This window comes from Juglans microcarpa x Juglans regia, chromosome 2D, assembly GCF_004785595.1.
Source record: "Juglans microcarpa x Juglans regia isolate MS1-56 chromosome 2D, Jm3101_v1.0, whole genome shotgun sequence".
Taxonomy (NCBI): domain Eukaryota; kingdom Viridiplantae; phylum Streptophyta; class Magnoliopsida; order Fagales; family Juglandaceae; genus Juglans; species Juglans microcarpa x Juglans regia.
The window spans coordinates 39,502,408-39,522,305 of record NC_054596.1 but is presented as its reverse complement, the minus strand read 5'-3'; the positions used below and the strand labels follow the sequence as shown (position 1 = coordinate 39,522,305).

General features: G+C 32.3%; 2 long non-coding RNA genes across 2 annotated transcripts; one reads left to right on the top strand and one right to left on the bottom strand.

Annotated features, from left to right (window-relative positions):
• The first annotated feature begins 2,212 nt into the window (after nt 1-2,212).
• Nucleotides 2,213-5,930, top strand: LOC121250263. Its single transcript, XR_005937741.1, has 2 exons — nt 2,213-3,657; nt 5,398-5,930. It is a non-coding gene; the product is annotated as an uncharacterized LOC121250263 (long non-coding RNA).
• Nucleotides 5,931-12,297: 6,367 nt separating this feature from the next.
• On the bottom strand, nt 12,298-13,946 carry LOC121250860. The gene is made up of 2 exons (XR_005937864.1): nt 13,200-13,946; nt 12,298-12,663 (listed from the first exon to the last, which is right to left on the bottom strand). It is a non-coding gene; the product is annotated as an uncharacterized LOC121250860 (long non-coding RNA).
• Nucleotides 13,947-19,898: the final 5,952 nt, after the last annotated feature.

Genomic DNA, 19,898 nt, shown 5'->3' with positions numbered 1-19,898 from the left:
CTGTACTGTCGATGCCCACAAACGTTGGGTTCCCAGGGTGGGGTCTCGCCCACATGTCGCCACGTGAGTCCCCAAATTCCTGTTCCTCGTTTAGGGGTTTTACTAATTCTCTTCATTTTGTTTGTTTTTAATTTTTATTCATTTTTTATAATTTTACCTTGATATGTTCTTTTTTAACAACTGCATTGTATTCACTTCACGACCACCCACCTCCATTGTGTATTTCACGCGCTGTCTCATCAATCACCAAAATCACAACCGTTGTCTAATTTATTTATATGGGAAAAGCTTGTATGCCATTCAAAATGTATTGTTTTAGTATACCGCTGCAAAAAAAAAATTTTTTATATATTTTTTATTTAATAATTAAGAAAATAATTTTAAGTGTATTGATGTATTTTTTTTTATTTTTTAAAAATACTTAAATATATTAAAAAATATAAAAAAATTAAAAAGCAACAAGAGGTAGAAACAAGTAGTGCTACTCAGGCGGCAGAGTAGCACCGCTCTATTTCTATTGCATGCCACCAAGATCGATGCTCCCATCAATGTCAGCTGTTACATAAATTTAGGATTCATTTGATTCGTAAATCCATCTCAACTCATCTCAACTTATTATTATAACTTTTTCAAATTTCAATATAAAATATAATAAACAATTCAACTTTTTCAAATTTTAAAATAATAATAATATTAAAAAATAATATTCTAATAATATTTTATTGTTTCAACTCAACTCAGTTCAACATCCAAACGCAGCCTTAGTTTCAATAGTAATAATACACCCAAACTTTTTTTTTTCTTTTTATGAAAAATAATAAACACATCTCACTTTTCATAATATATTACATAACCATACTTTAAAATAAAAGATATTTTAGTAAAATACTTTATAAAAATAACACCACTTTACAAAAATACCCTCACATTAAACATGTGTTGTGAAATATATTGTGTGAATATCATTGCTATTTTTTTGTAATCATGTTTTAAATTCAGAGTATTTTTATAAAAAGAAGTACTACAGTTATAAAAATAAATATATAAACTGATGTGATTTCATATAATATGTTAGATCTATTTTAGAATAAAAGTAGTTTTACAATCTAACATACCACATCAAATCAAATCAGTTTTATGAATTTACTTTGTTTTAATATCTTTAAAGCTAAATCATTTCTCTTGTGAAAATAATTGTATGTGCGTCACTTTCCTTCAAAGATTATCTCTTTTGAATTCATTAATCCTTGACTTATGTTTTTCTTATTTAGACATAACCTTTTGAATCCCAATCTAATATATATAAGAGAGTAAGTACAAACTAATTAAGGAAATTCATCACTAGATGAAGTTTAGGCTTTTATATATGAAAATCTAAAGACGGCAAATATTTGCTCATTTTTCCTCATTTTCTTTCTATTATATACAATTTCATGGTTATACCCTTTACAATTTTCTTTCTATTAGTAACAACCTTAATTTCCTCATGGGAAGTTAATTAGAGAATATATTGCTTAATTTAAACATAAATATTTCATGAATGCATGGTTGATAACAATAAGGGTAAGCCACTTATTGTGCACGAAACACGACCCTTAATGTGCATGAGAGGTTATCAACTGTCACACACCTCGAATATTGGCTGAACAACTCTTGTTTTCATTCCCTATTTTTTTAACTTTCTCTTTTAAAAAGTTGCATGTATAGTACTTCGAGAGTACTATTACTCATCATCTCACTTTCTATCATCTTTTCATTATCTTATGATGTGTCATTAGATGATTGAAGACTATTTTTTATATTTTACTTGTAAATTTATCATTTAATAACACATCATAAAATAATGAGATAATAGTAAGAAATAAATGATGAATATATTTTTTCCTAGTCCAGAAATGCAGTCAACGAAAATGGGCTTGCTTATTTCATAGGCCCATTTTCACTAGACAGTGTGATTCATCAAGTTCAAAGCGCGTGACCTAAGATGTAAAATCTTATATATGGACAGATCTGAGTTTGGACCTATTTGACTGCCCCCACTAGGGTAACCGCCACCGTCAGATCCGGAATGTTGCATCCCAACCGCACGTATATCTATGACTTTTCCTTGTGCGTTTCTTTTGTTGTTGACATTATTATAGAGGTTTTAAATGGGATCAAACGCAGCCAGCCAGCCAGCTATTTAATTAGAGGGTTCGGGAAAAACAAAACAAAAAATAAAAAAGGAAAAGTAGGGTTCAGTAATCTGTGATCTTAACCCCAATATTCTTCTTGGGATTGATGGTAAAAAAGAAAGAAAAAAAACCCTCAAATCTCCTTATATAAACCGCTCCCTCCCCATCCCCTAAACCTACATCTCTGATCTCCCTCTGATCATCTGCCTGAGTGCCTCTGCACTTCCTGCTTCCTTTCTCTCCCTTTTTCTTAGATTTTGATCCATCTTTGCTCATTGGGTTGTTTTTAATTGGTTGAAGCTTTCAAGCATCTTATGATCTACTCATGTGGTGTCTATAGATGACCCTTTTTGTATTCTTCCACAGCTTTCTTGAACTGCATATATGAGTGATCTCTTTGCATGCAGAGATAATGTTTTTCTTCTTGTTTGCGGTTCAATAAAGCTGTGGGAAGATACAGACAGTGTCAAGAAAGTTCAAGATCATCTGCTTTCGGTATTATTACTTATAATCCCTCATTCCTCTTTGTTTTTATGATCCCGATCTGATGATTTCTTTGGTTACACAACGGTGTCGATGGCATTTCTCTGAACGCGAAGGTTCTTTTCTGATCTTAATTCTTTCAGTACATGAGATGTGTGGCTGATGCTTTCTTTTTTTTTTTTTCCTTTTTTTTTTACTTCCTTGCCAAACAGTACTCAGACAGTCGGAAATATTATGAAGTATATACATCTCTGAACCCTTAAGCTTCAAATGGGATTGTACGTACGAAGAAACTAAATTCATTTCACTTCCCACAGAAAAAATAAATAAAGTGAAATTCAGTTCGAATTATACATAAATGTGGTATCTCCACTTCCTGATACAACATAGTTTATTCCCCTCCCCTTCCCTCCCCTCCCCACTTAATTCCAATTTCAGTATGTATGTGTAGAGATATAATTCTGCATATCAGTTATAAAATATCACTTTTTTCATTTGAATCGTTGGAGCTTTATTTTATCATGGTATTGAATCGTTGTATAATACATCTCTACAGTAGCCTATAATAATTAAATCTCTCTCTCTCTCTCTCTCTCTCTGTGTGTGACAGTCTGGAAATATCATCGACAAGTAGCTTTTTCTAATGGTATTTTATAACACAGATATAACGATGGCTTTGTTCCCCTCCGATCAGATACATACAACGATTCACAGGACTGTACCTTTCCCTCTTGTCTGGCTAGATTCTTCTCTTTCTTTTATTCTTGTGTTCTTTTCTTCTTCCATTGTTAATTACTCCATATGTGGCCAATTTTGGGTTTCTTTATTTACATATATATAATTGTTTGGGCTCCCTCGATTGCTTTATTACGTGTTACTGTTCCGATGTGTAGCTAGGTTAAATTGCAGGATCATAAACAAAAATATATACCACTTGTAGATCAAACAGCAGCTTCCATCACTTGGCCGGATCTGTAAATATTCAGCGTCATTCAACAAGGTAAACAGTTCATTCATTATACATTTAGTGCAACCAAAATTGTTAGTCTTTTTTAATATATAGATTCCAACCTGCAGATCATCAGTCAATGTATTATGGCCGCTAGTATGTCATTTGCGAGGGACTGTAATTTATTACAGCTCTGTTATTCAGCACCTCGATTTCCTCTTTTTATTTATTTATTTTTTTTAACAATTAATACGACGTAAGTACAATTATTTTCCTTTCGGTGTGAATTATGTTCAATATATCTTAGTCTAAGTAGGGTTTTTAATATCTGTACGTAATTAATTGGTGTGTCATGCGTGTGTTATGCTCGATCGGTATATTTTAAACAAAGTTTGGGTTTTTTTTAGTACACTACGAAGAACACTAAAAGTTTTTACAATTGTATGTACTTTTAAACAAGACATAAAGCCATTAAAATTAAACTTAAATGTTAGGTGAAGCTTTTATGAAAAAACAAAGCTGGATACAGATAAGATCTTTGAAGAGAGAAACCTAGACAAATAATATTATATGCAGAAGCAGCAGCTTGTAGAAACTGGCAATAGGGTTCAATAATATTGTTCACTTCAAGAAACATGTTTCCTCGGATTGTTAACGCCGAGAATGTTCCGATATAGCTAGATCAGATCCCAGTTTTTCGGGCTCATGGTTTTACGATATAGGTTTTTCATGCTTAATTTCTTGGATGGTAGCTAGAGACGATAAGTTAAAGGTCTTTCATGTAAAAGAGTTGGATCTCGATCAGGGTCCAAGCTGCAGCTAAGAGCCAAATCGATATATATGGATATTCATGAGCCCTAGAAAATGAGGAAATATTAGTAATCTGACTGCAAAAGCTATGGTAATTGTCTTTCGTGGAGTTAGATAGACGCTGGAGAGAACTAGATCATGATCAATACATCCAATTAATTGGCCAGTGATATTTTTCTTTTAGAAGATATTAATGCACGGATCCTATCATCATGATATGACCCAACCACTTCATTTATATATATGATTCATGATGTCTAGTTAGTACTCATGTCATGACCCACTAATCGAATATTGCATATTCTAATTAATGGGTCTAATTTCTTTCAGTACTTGCTGTTAGATAATATTCTTTAATATTACTTTATAATCAATCAAAAGTGTTAGCTTAATTAATCATGGACTCTTTTTTGACCTTTTGGATTTATTTGTGTTTAGATGCTCTTTAATATTGTTGCTACTAATTATATATATATATATATATATGCCCTTGCTTGAAGGGTCTTCAGTACCGGTCTGCAGCTTCTTGTGATTTTCACTAGGAATGATAGCTAGATCATTAAAGGAAAAGGAATGGGATCAATTGATTAAATCAATGTAGATTGTCATTTAGGTCAAAAAGAAGGCATGACTCCTTCATCGATCGTCCCCACCATCCAAGAAAGCATGAGAAACCTATATTCTCTCATAAACTCCAGATCTCTCCCCTCCTCCATTAACCTTTTCCCAAGGCTTAATAGCGGCCATTTCCTTGTGTTTTTTCTTATCTTGTTTCTCGTAGAATAGATGAAAATCGATCGTGTGCTTAATTTGGACCTACACATGGTCCACCTGCTTACCAGTCACAAATCAGTAGCGCCACTCATGTATTGTAACTGGCATATATGAGAGCCTCATATATATGTTTCTCAAACACGTACATGTGAGTCTTAGGCGATACCACAACTCTACTCGTCTAACAACCACGTGTTGTTTTGCCAGATGCTTTAACATTGGATCTTTAAGATGGGGGCCACCACGTTCCATTTCCGATCGCTGACAAATGAAGCTTGTAAGAGCAATGTGTGTGCGTGCGTGCGTGCCTTGAGGGACGTTGCCCAAGTCTTGGTCAATTCAATCCTCTTTATTTCTTTATGATCTTCCCGCTTCCCTTGAAACTAGAGTTGACAGACAGCGCGCTTCTATATCTGCGGCAGTGAACTTGGAGTTCTTCAAGGAATTCTCCTGAATAACTTATATCACACACACACACACACGCCTTCATTTACTCTTTTCTTGCCACTTGATCACCAACAAAGAAAATATGGGATTTGACCATTTATTTGGCTCAAATCTTCCTATATATTTATTGTGTTGATGTAGTATCTGTAATAAGGTTTTTGCTGGCCGGGCCGTAGTACTCATGACCCTGGCCTCTAACAATCTTATCAATCCGGCCAGTATTAGTAGGATTTATCTGGCCTTTTTTTGCGTCTTCTATGATTTGGGAGAAGAAAATCTGAACTTTGATACCATCATTGTTGTAGATTAATGATCTCATATTTATGTAGGAACCGGGCCTGATGCATGAAGCAAGGGCCGTCCTTTGCATGCATAGTAATTGCACGGTGCATGAATAATATGCAAGCACGCCTGGATTATGAATATATATGTATATGTATATGTATATGTATATGTATATGTATGTATGTATGTTCACTTATGATCTAGCTAGCTAACTAGCTATTTGATCATTTTATGATTAAGACATCCTCATCATGTTTTGTTCTAATTAATGAATAATATCCATTAATTCACATATAGAGGATTTTATTCCAACCACATCATGAGTACTCATCATGTTTTACAAAACTTATTTGTTCTGATCTTTAAGTAGTACTGACAGTACTAGCTATCATGATTTACAAAGCAAATAAATTAAGCTTCGATCTTTTAAAGTCCACAAGTATTTTATTTTCTTTTGAAGTGTGACAACATCTCCTCCGATCTGATCTGCCGGCCCTAGCTATTAATTTTAAATTAAGAATAAAAAAATTTACAAAAATGTTCTGGCTAGCCAGCCAGGCACCAGCCTCGTATAATCATGTATTGTTTACCATCACTATTCGTCCTTTCTGGTGAGTATATATATAACGACCCCCATTAATTAATTAAGGTCCTACAACATGGTCAACAAAGTTATAAGCATTTAGCTAGCATTGCTGCGCATACACTACTTTCACATCACATCCATAGAAAAAGAATTTAATTTTGTAGCATTGTTCAAATGGCCAAACTTATATAGTTTTACATGACCAACAACGACGTGAGTACTACTATATATAATATTCATTTCGTCGGCCCTAACGCATCATGATGATAATATTGGTGCATATATGGCAAAATTAGTGCTTCTCTATGCATATATACCAATTTCTGATCTTTCAGGTTCCCTGCATATATATATGGTTTCCCAAGTTCCCGATCGATCAAGCAACAGAATTGATCAAACACATGGAAATGGCCGGATCCAACCAAGACCGATTATCTCTTAAACCTTTAATATTGAGTAGCCAATTTAGGGTTGGGAAAACTAAGATGACCAACAGAATTGATCAAACACACACTCCCACAAAATATAGCACATTAGGTTCGATTAATGTGTGATATTAATTAATTAGCATATATTAACTAAACCACTCATAGTACTTGTAAAAATATTTTTCAATGCATGCACGTATTGGGGAATTAGCTCTTTTTTCACTCAGACTAGGAATGTCAAATTGTGTTAACGGGTCGTATTCGCGTCGTGTCAAGATATGTACATTATACTTAATGGGTTAATCCGGACATGAGCCGTTAAGGATTTCGTATCAAATTCTCAAATCCTAAGACAACCCATTAAGATAACAGGTTGACACGACACGACCCGTTTTGACATGTTACTGAATACGAAATAGATTGACACGATAATACACAACACGACCCGACCCGTTTCAATCCGTATGACCTGATTGATTTTATATAAATATTAAAATATAAACAACATCTATAAAAAATAAAAAAAAAACTAACTACAAGTCCAATATTACAATCCAAATAATAAAAATACCGATATTAAAATTTCAACAGTACCGAATATGATCAGAAACACACAATTTCAAAAATATGATAGACATAGTAATAATACACACATTGTAAAATATTAATGTTACAATCCCAAATATGATATAAATGTAAATTCAACTTTCTTAACAGATCATAACGGGTTGAACAGTTAGTGATCCGTTAAGCAATCGCATCTTAACGAGTCAACTCGTTTTGGCCCGAACCTGTTAAGGCTAAACTCAAACATATTTTTATCGTGTCATGTTTATATTGAGTTAACTGGTCGTGTCACATATTGTCACGCCTACTCACACTACGTACCTAGCTAATTATAATTAATATTATATGCATGTATGTTAGTTTAATTTATATATTTAATTAGGTAAATATTTACAATAGCTAGAAGTGGCCATGGTCACGAGAATCAATTCTTCCACAGAGCAATTAATTTCCTCATTTTTATGCTTCCTAAACTACAACTGCAAACTGAAATTACACAAGTATCCATGTATTGTATTACCACATTCTACCAATTCAATCAAAAAATAATTGGTTAGTGACCAATAATGAAATAATTTGATAATCAATCAAATACATAAAGTAAATAAAGTGTGTTACACCAAATTTAGTTATGCAGGAAAACTCTTTAAACAACTCTTTAAAGGTAAAACCCTATGGGGCAACCAAACTCAGAAAAGTCAATTTTATTATTTGAAAATCAGTTACAAGTAATTCTTAATTGCAAAATCTTTACTAATTGACTTTCTTATTTGACACGATAAACGACCCGTTTACTTCTACTGCAGTAGTAGCTAGAACCTCTAGCGATTTTCAAACTATTGACTTCTCATCTGGAATTCTAGTGACTGAACTTGATCTATCAAACTCCAACATGGAGTAAGTAAGCACTCAATGAGAGAAAAAAGAAAAAGAACTATAAAATTCTCTTGAAAATTTTCTCACACCCAAGCACTTGGATCATTCTCCAATCTCTCCAAGTTCTGGAAGATATGATAAAAAAGATAGTCGCCCAATCGAAATCTCCATCATAAATGTTCTGATCAGTATTTGATCTACAGTAGGACTTTGTTGATGCGGATTGAGCCTGTTAGAAATTTGAGACACAGTAGGACTCTGCTGACGGAATGACTCTGCTAGGAATAACTCTACTGATGTGTCTGTCGATACCTGGTGCTAAGTCTTCTCAGCAAATATAGATTTCTTCAACTAGATAATTCCTGACTTTTCGAACTTCAGCTATACATACTCTTGACTTATCCAACCCATTATCTAATAAATTCTTGACATAATTCAAATGTTTATAGATAAGAATAAAATATTTTACATTCATCCAACAAACTTAACAACACATCTATATCCATCTAGTCACCTAGTTCTATCCAAACTTATCAACTTAGACCTCGTTTGTTTTCGCATGAGATTAGATAAAATGAGATGAATTAAGATTAAAGTTAAAAGTTAAATAAAATATTGTTAAAATATATTTTTTAAATATTATTTTTATTTTAGAATTTGAAAATATTGAATTGTTTATTTTATTTTGTGTGAGAATTTAAGGAAGTTGTAATAATGAGATGAGATGAGTTAAGAGAAATTATGAAAACTAACAAGACCTTAATCACTTAATCCTACCAAATTTTTACATCTACACAAACGTTCCTTTCAGTACCAGTAATTAATGATTGAAGTAGTACGTAGTACTAGTCTTAATTTCTAACCAATTAATTAATTGTCAACAACCAGAATGCTTCCTGAATCATGTACGTACGTACTAATGCCGGGCGTTAGAAGATATATATATATATATATATATATGTATATATATATTTCATGACAACCAGCTACGACTCAAATAGATCGGAGAGACAATTAATTATTGTATGTGTCCTACTTCAATAACCCTACATGATATATTGCAATAATATATATATATATATATATATCGATTGTTTTTTGTTTAATTTACTATATATACTTAATTTGAATTAAGCTGTGTCGACGGCCAGTACTTCAAACTTTTTCGCCCTAATTATATAACATGATAATATATATACAACTCGCGCGGCATTAATCTTAATTACCTTCCAGAAGAAAGAAGAAAGCCAATTTAATTTTGAAGGAAATTAAATTAGTCACTTGTGTGTGGGAGAGTCCCACACACACACACATTATATAATATATATATATATATATATATATATATATATATTATACGGAGCATGATATAAAGTTTTGTTAGTTAATAATTTTTCACCAAAATCTGCATAGAATCGAAAATATTCTCAACACCATTATATATAATTTTGAGTTTACCTTCAAAAAAATCTCAAGAAGCTGGTTCAATTACTAATTAAATACTCATTATATTGATGTGATCTCCCTATTTTAATCATTCTCTGATCTTGCAGATATATATGTTATTTGGCTACTGTTTCGATATTGCAGCTATTTGTAATTGTGTGCAGTTATTCAAATCATTATTTAATCTCAAAACATGAAGAGTATTAATTGCATGTACCAAATAGCTGCTAGCTTAATTTGGCGGTACTGCATTATACCATCATGTTGTGTCTACATGATGCACTAGCTAGCTAGCTGCTGGCCAGCAGCTTACTTCAGATCTAATATTAATGGAATATTAAAGGCATTAGTACCATAAGGGTAGATGTAAAAGTTTGGCTATAATTAGGTGACTAAGTTGATAAGTTTGGATAGGATTAAGTGATTAAGATGATAGACTTCATCTTATATATTTTTGGTCTTGTAATTTGGATATATGAATGTAAAATATTTTGACTTTATCTGTAACTATTTTGAATTTATCTAGAAGTTATTAAGAAGTGTTTTAGATAAGTCAAGAGTGTGAAAATCGAGTTTCAAGGGTTTTGTAATTATTCAGAGAAGAGTTTGAATGAGAAACTACTATTGCTGAGAATATTTAGTGTCTGACCGTGTCAGCATCCTGTCAGAAGAGTCTTCTTTCGGTAGAATCCTACTGCAATTCAAACTGCTTTTAGATTGTTTATTTAAGTGATCCTATTAGTTAGGATCTGGAGAGATTCAGTTCTAGATAGTTTTTAGAGCACTTTCTAGTGCTTGAATGTGAAAAAATTCTCTTGATTTTTTAGTTCTTTTTCTCTTTTTCTCATCAAGTGCGTATTTACTCCATGTTGGAGTTTGATTGATCGAGTTCAGCCACTGGAGTTTCAAGAAATGAGTCAATAGTTTAAAAATATCAGCTGTTCTGGTTGCTACTGCGGTAGAGACAAACGGGTCGTCTGTCTGGTCAAATAAGAGTGTCAATTGACAAATATTTTGTAATTGAAATTAGCTTGTAATTGATTTACAAATAATAAAATTGACTTTTTTTAGTTTGGTTGTCTTGTAAGATTTTACTTTTAAAGAGTTCTTTAAAGTGTTCCCCTTTGTTACCAATCTTGATATTATGTAATTTATTTATTTTATGTTATTGATTTATTATTAAATAATTACATGATTGACAACTAACTAATTTATTGAGTGCATTTATAGATCTTTATGTTACGTTACATGGTCATTTGAGTAATTTCAATAAGAAAATGGAAAATAGGCCCTCCAATTCCTCAAAATCAGACGAATAATGTTAGTTTCTAGTATATTAGCTTTTACGTTCGGTACTATACCTAGCTTTATTGCCTTTGAGGAGCACAGAACTGCCACGCCTATAGCTAGCTATCTAGCTTGCTCCTTTGTCTGCCCAATTTTCTTTTATCTGATTTTGGTGGACCTAACTCCAATTTTTTCTTGTGTACTACATATAGCTACTAATGATCACGATTCACTTTTTATAGCATCAATTATTTCTTGATCCAAATTAGGTGCCTCTTTCTTACTAATCTAAAATACTTTTACAGTATGTATATATATATACATACATATGTAGCCTCATCTTATATTACTAGAGCTAGCTAGCCTCAAGCTTGCTGTCCAATTCAATGCTCAAGTACTCCAGTTTTATCTTGCCAAAGATTGTGACCAAATAATATTATTGCCTACAATGAGTTTGATTTTGTCAACAGATAGATATATCAAGGATCATGAAGTGAAGAAATCCCAAAAAAGAAAGGAAAAAAAAAGGAGGAGAAGAAACGGCCGGCCATTGAAACAATATTTAAGGATATATGCTTGTGAGGCAGCTCATGCATGATCACTTTGAAGTTCTTTGCAGGCTCTTTCGAAAATTAATCCCAGTCATGTGGTTCTTGCTTGTAGCTAGCTTTTCTTGTCCTCAACTGATCATCAGCTTATGACTTGTTGCATAAAATATCATATCATAGCAGCATATATAAATCGTGTCACTGTTAAGTGTACTTGTGTGTGTGTGTGTGTATCTATATATATATATATATATAAGTTGTCAAATCTAAGAGGGATAACAAAAATGTTCCCAAATAGCAAAATCTGACAGCTAGGGACACACCCATATTAAGAGTTACTGATAAAAGTTCAAATGATTTTATGAAAGATCGAGAAAACTAGATTTGAAGAAGATCAGAAAGTATATATATTCTAAGTCCTTGTTTAGCCATGAACAACGTCTATTTAGCAATTATACAATCAAGTGAGAATTGTATGTGTTCATGATACATTTCAAATAGTAAAAAATAATTTCTTTAATTAGAAGTTCATTGAATTTTTTACCTAATTGCTGGCAAGTATATACTGCTTCATTAGGAAAGTAAACATGCAATTCGGAATCTCGTAGATCAGTTATTCCAACCAGAGGTAGAATCCTAATCCAGAAATTACCATCGTTAATCCTGTTATATATTTTCATAATGGCCATGATAATAACATGAACATGGATGGATCTACTTGAGATCTATTACATACGGTAAGAGAAGCAGCTAGCTAGCTAGAAATTCTTGTCAAGAAGGACATGTATTATTCAAGAGAACTTATAGTAATGTGGAATCCAGTCAACAATGCAGCAGCAAGGCTAGCTTAGAATTTCTTGTCACTTTCTCTGTCTTTAATGATATTCCGATGTTGCTGACTAGATACAGGCCAGAAGCGCTGCAGATCAATCTCTTGACTCTTGACTAGCTGTAGCGCCTGAGGTGGTAATTAAGTGGGTTTGGTGTTTTGTTCGAGATCATCCTAGAAAACATTTCAACCCTTTGACATCTCAGGATTACTAGTCAAAAAACAAAAACAAAAGAAGAAGAAAAAAAAAAAAAAAGAAATCAAGGGAAACATAAATTCTAGCTAGCTAGCTCTGTAGTACATGATACACTTGGAGACGAAGTTACGGCCCGATTCTATGACCTTCTTCGTTGTTTTGTATTCCATATATAAGAGCAACAGTTCCTGGAAAGAGAAAAGGTGGGAGGGGTAAAAAAAATTGAAAATCGGATCAATCAGAGGGAGAGGTTAAAAAAAATGATGTCACTTCATGACAAAGTATTACCTTTTTTCACAGAAATTTAGGAGAAGATGTGGAGGCAAAACCAAAAGGCCAACAGGAGGAACTATCATCATTGAAGCTAAAAGGGCAAGCTAGGGAATCTTCTCTGCAGGGTAACTTTTTTTTTTTTTTTTCCCACCATTTTGATGGAATAAATCAGAATATGAACAAAGAATATATATATATATATATATATATATATATATATATAAATTGCAGGAATTCTCACCTTTTTTGTATATTACAACTTCAATGAGAAATATAAATAATTTCCACCAAAGCTGCCCTCTTTCATGCACGGTTCAAACGTGTAGCAGTAGATTTGACAAAAAAGAAGAATGGTAACGAATAAAAGAAAAAACTTGAATTCATGAATTTCGTCTTCTCTCCATGGGTATAAGGAAGATATAATATCAGGCCGCAACCCCCTTATATTGCTGCAAATTAATTCTGTTAATAAGAAGCTTATATATAAGGAAGATAAAAACCCACATTGTATTTCAGCGTCAAAATCCTTTTTTCCTTCAGAAAATGTAAGAATTCAAGTGAAATATACGAAACATTAATCAAAGAAAAATACCGTGATTGGAATGTATTTGACTTACCAGAGAATTTCGAGTATTACCATAATCCATGCAGACGAAAGGATGGCCAAGGACGCCTTGAATTGCAGGCTAAAGCCAAGTAGTACTAGATCTTGAACAGAAATATCATCATGTGAAGGAAACACCAGCAAAATCCTGAATAGCCATGTTCTCCCACAGCTTTCTTGAGCTTCTAGGGGTACTACTGTTAATCCTAGAGATTAATTAGCAGAAAAAGAAGTTCAAGAAAGCTGTGGAAAAGCATGACCAGGATCACTTCCACAAAATTTCACTCACTTTTTCCTCAGATCTCATTTCGATTTTCTTTGGCATCCCTTATATTGTGTTTCTTGTATGGAAGATATAATAGCTTCTGTTTGTGTGTCTTTGAGTGAGAGAGAGGGGGAGAGAGAGAGAGAGAGAGAGAGAGAGAGAGAGAGGTAAAGGAGGAGGCCAGAAATGACCAATGCCCATACAGAGTCCCTCGTGGACCACTCTACCATATAATTTGTCTACCAGCTTTATAGAGAGGGGGGTGAGGAGTCTTTGTTGGGTTCACTTCACTCATATAGTGCAATTTACCCACAAAATGCCTTACTTTCCTAGTAAGTGCGCAGTGGGGTACAAACAATATTGCGTCACATGGAGGGTAAAGGAAATTACACAAACACATGATGATCATGATTTAAATATACCCCCAAAAAAAGAGATGAAATTTTGGAAATATATATGGAGAAAATAAGATATTATTAATATAAGCGTCAAAAAAGAAAAAGAAAGAAAGAAAGCAGAAGAAAATCATCCCCATTCCCACCAATATCACATGCAACCATGCATGTGTTCAGAATCTCCTCATATTTTATTGGGATTTAAAGGTATGGGTTGTTTATAACTTTATGGTCCCCCAATCGTTATGTTTCTTTTAAACATCGAAACCCCATTAATTAATATATATGTGATCATCAGTGATCGATATATAGATGTCGCAAATATTGTTCATGATCAGCTAGCGCCTTGCAGATATTTTATGCAGTAGTAGTATATAGTCTAGCTAGGTCGTTCTTCAACAGTAACTTTATATATACCAATTACATATATATATATATATATATATATATATCCCTCATGCAGGTTGGAGCCCGTGAGATTCCCATATGGGAATTAGAGACTCATGTATAATTAATATATATATTTCTGCAGTTTGATCATCTACGAAGACAAATGATCAAGTGGATCATATATATATATATGAAGAGCGAAATTATATATACCTATTGACTTTTTCCCAGTTAATGGAGATCAACATGGTTTCTGTGATTTAATAAGTTAGCTAGCTAGGTGCATGCATGATCGAACATGGAAATTAATTGCAAAAGCAATATCCTGAGGACCTGAAATAATTAGTCTTACTTTTCTCAGACGTTGTTGGTTTCATTACTTGCAAACAAAAGAACACTCCGATCCAAAGTTTCCAACGTACATATACGAGATTACAATATGATATTTTCGGAGCATATAACTGTATATATAATATTTTCTGAGATTATCATGCTGGCTGCAGTATACTTTCCGCTTTCCTAGCTATATATGCTTTTCGGAGCATGCATATATCACTACTACTCGTGTCACTTTTCATATCAAATCAACACAAAATCATTTTCTTTTATTTCAAGATCAATCGCAAGCTATATTAACACCAAGCTAGCTAGCTAGCATGCACGTAGGTATAAGTACGTACCAGTACTACAAATTATACTTTATGCAGTAATAAAGATGCGAGCAAGAGTTGCACATAAAATTTAATTAATCGTCTACCTTTTCTGCATGCTGATCTATATATATCATGTATTAATGACGATAGGCTAGCTAGAATATTATTGTATTTGTACGGCCTTCAATTTCGTAGGCAATGCATATTAATTTGTTCACATTCGATCCATACAAAGATCGATCGATGATGCCATTTCATTCATGTCAATAAGCTTTATTTGATCTTCGGCCGTCCACTATTATATATTATTTTGATCGTCTATTTTCTTTCTTTCGCAGGATCACCATGCTGCATGCTTGTCCCATATATATATATATATATATATATATATATATATATATATATATATATATATATAAAAGATCGGGCGAGGATATAATATATTAATATCAAATATAGGGATGTTAATCTATAAATTGTCATGTATCTTTTGAGTTCTTAAAAACACATGTTTTCTAATAAGAATTACGTGTTAGTCTAGCTACCAACGTCGGCTCATAAAAACATGCATGATGCATGCATGTATCTCTCGTGTGCTCAAATTTATATATATATATATATATATATATATATATATATATTTTTTTTATACACCTGCATGGGAATTGATTCTTAAAGTCAAACTTTTGGTAGAAATCTTAATTTGTTCGAAATAATTATTCTATAAAGCAAAAGTTTAGAGCTAGACACAGCTCCTTTCCTGTCGACCCCATGCAAAAATATACATAATATTAATTAAGCAAAGGTTTGGCTCAATGGTTATAATTAATTAATTAATTAAGATGTTTGCATAAGGTGGTTCCATAAAAATAATTAGGTCGCTCAACAAATATTATATTGCCACGTCAGCGAATTACCTATAAAATAATTATTTTATAAAGATGAAAAGGCATGCAGGAATTATCCCATTTTGACATATGGATTTACTTTCTAATTTATTATAAGGAATGATTTCATCCATGCACAAATTAAGTAACGTGATAGAAAGCAATTTCCAAAAAAACGTCTACCAAAATGAGAGCGAAAATTCAAGAATGAGTAATAATTATATAAATATTAGGATTCATATCAAGATTCAAAATTATCCTTTTTAAATGTATTCCTTCTTAAATAAAAAATTATTAAAATATGACTAGTGTGACACTCGGCCTATATATTTTATCACAAGATCATATTATGCTATATATTATAATGGCCTGCCTATATTATAATCATTTATTTTTAATGGAATGGTATCCTATAATAGTTACTTTTATTATTATTATTATTATTATTATTATTATTATTATTATTATTATTATTATTATTATTATTATTATTATCATTATTACTACTACTATTATTATGGACGTTACCATTTAATTAATTACTTGCTCTGAGACTATTTAATAAATAATTTTATTAAATATTATTGATAATACATAGTACTACGTTGCTAATTACCCAAGAAAAATTAAATGAATTAACTACATCATCTATTAAAAATGATACATTAACAAAAGTGATATAGCTTTTTCATGTAAAGTTTTTATATAATTTGGTTTGATTATCATGTAAATGTGCATAAAATTCTCTCATATAAAATACAAGTAATAGATTGACATGGAAAGGTATATAAGCATATAATATTCATGATCATAAACTGAGAAATTATTGCAATATTATAATCTTGTATATACTGGTCTCCTCAATATCAGTTTCAATTAAGCAAAATAAAAATCACAAAATTTCACAAATGTGTAAATATATAGCTTTACAGATCAATCAGATAAAAAGCTACTTATAATAATATTGCTGCTCTTCATCCATAACTTTATTATAAATTTTAATTAAATAAATTGATGTGACACATTTTAAATAGCTAGCTGCATAGATCCTTAACCATTTGGATGAAAATTCATTCAAAATATAATATATGAAGCAAATCTGGGAAAGATTGAAGAAAAGTATGAAAAGTCTCTTTACACGAATACACTGTTTAGTATTTATACAAAAGGTAAAGTAATTAACTAGAGTAACTAAGATGAGTAACTAAGTAACTAACTGTAACTAACTAATTCTACTACTAATTATAATAATATTACCCAACTCATCTGTGATAGTCCCCCTCAAGATGAATTGTATATGTTATTAACATTCATCTTGGATAACAAAGAGTGAGCAATAAAAACCCAAGAGGTTTAGTAAGTAAATCAGCAAGTTGGTGGCTTGAGGAAACATGTAGTGTTCGAAGAACTCCAGCTGGATTTTTTCTCTGATCAAGTGACAGTCTAACTCAATGTGTTTAATTCTCTCGTGAAATACAGGGTTGACTGCAATATAGATGGCAGCTTGATTGTCACAGAAAAGTAAAGAAGCATGAGAATGTTGTTGATGCAAATCTGAAAGTAAATATTGGAGCCATGTCAATTCATAAACAGCATAGGCCATTGACCTATATTCAGCCTCTACAGAAGACCTTGATACTGTCTTTTGCTTTTTGAATTTTTAGGAGATGAGTGAGTCACCAAAGAATATACAATATCCAAATGTAGACTTCTTTGTATCGGGACAGCTGGCCCAATCTGAGTCAGCAAAGGCCTTTAGATGAATTGAGGAAGAAGCCGAGAAGAAGATACCTTGCCCTGGTGCCATTTTAATGTACTTCAATATTCTGATGGTTGCTTGCATATGTGGAACTCTACGAGAATCAAGGAATGGACTTAAATGGTGTGCTGAATATGTAATATCTAGTCTTGATATAATACTTTACCAATAAGTCTTCTATAGGAAGAAACATCTTCAAGTAACTCACTATCATTCTTTGATAACTTGCAATGAGTATCCATTGGAAAATTGACAAGTTTACATCCCAACAAATCAGCATCTGAGATCAATTCTAAAGCATACTTGCGCTGACACAAATAAATACCTTTCTTGGATCGAGCTATCTCCATGCCCAAAAATTACTTAACAGGGCCTAAATCTTTTAATTTGAAGTATTCACTCAATGAAGATTTAATGGCCTGTACAACCTCCAAATTACTGCTTGCTAGCAATATGTCATCAACATATACTAAGTAATAGTGCAACAAATGAATCATTTTGCTTCCTTGTAAACAAAGAGTAATTTGACTTGGATTGAATAAAATCCAAATCAACAAGGCTGCAGTGAACTTTGAGTTCCACTGCTTAGAAGCTTGCTTTAGTCCATATAAGGACTTTTGCAATTTACAAACCCTTGTGTCCCTCTTCTTCAAATACCCAGGAGGTGGTTTTATGTAAACTGTTTCTTCCAAATCTCCATATGAAAAGACATTATTTACATCTAAATGTATCAAATGCCAATCAAGAATGGCTGCTAGAGATAAAAAACAGTGCACTGTTACCATTTTTGCAACAGGAGAAAAAGTTTTTAAATAGTCCAGACCTTCCCTTTGTGTATACCCTTTGGCAACTAATCTAGATTTCTGTCACTCAATAGAACCATCAACATTAAACTTGGTTTTATATACCCATTTACAACCAATTGAAATTTTATTGGATGGAAGATCAACTAGAATCCATATGTTATTTGATTCTAAAGCAAGTAATTCAATGGATATAACATCTCTCAAATGAGAATGCTTAACAACTTGATGATAACATTCAGGTTCTAAAGTGGATGAGATAGAAACACTAAAGGTACAATGAGAAGGAGATAAATGCTTATAAGATAAAAAATTAGAAATGTTATATGGATTACCTGATTGTGTAAAAATTGAGCCTTTAGAAGATGAGACAAAAGTGGATGCTGCTAGAATGCATAACACAAACAGCTAAAAACTTTTAGATGACGATATGTAGGAACATCTCCATACAGAATCTGATATGGTGACTTGTCACTTAGAATATGTGAAGGAATAAGATTGATTATGTGAGCTGTTGTTAAAACACACTCACTCCAAAATTTCAAAGGAATATTTGATTGAAACCTTAAGACTCTTGTTACATTAAGAAGGTGTTGATGCTTTCTCTCAATAATTGAGTTTTGTTGAGGAATTTCAACACATGAGGTTTGATGAATGATGCCTATGGAAGAGTCAAAATCATTTATATTGAATTCTAAACCATTGTTAGTCCTTACACATTGTATTTTTGTTTGAAATTGTGTAAGGATTAGATTATAAAAATTTATAAGAATGGATTTCACTTTTGATTTGGATTTCATTAGATACATCCAAGTTGATCTTGAGTGATCATCAACAATGGTTAGAAAATATTTAAAACCATCATGAGTTGGTATTAAAAAGGGACCCCAAATATCACTGTGAATCAGATGAAAATAATAAGAAGGTTTATATGAATGAATTGGAAAAGATAGGTATTTTTGTTTTGCCCAAGGACATACAGTACAATGATTATCATATACATCTTTATTCTGAGAAACAATGTTTGGAATGAATTTAGCAAGAACAAGTAATTTAGATGATGATGGATGACCTAACCTATTATGCCAAATTCTAGAATTTGAATCAGATACAGAATTGACACTTGGTGAAATAATGGAATTATTGGCTGCACTCACAAATGGTTGCTGCAGAACATATAATCC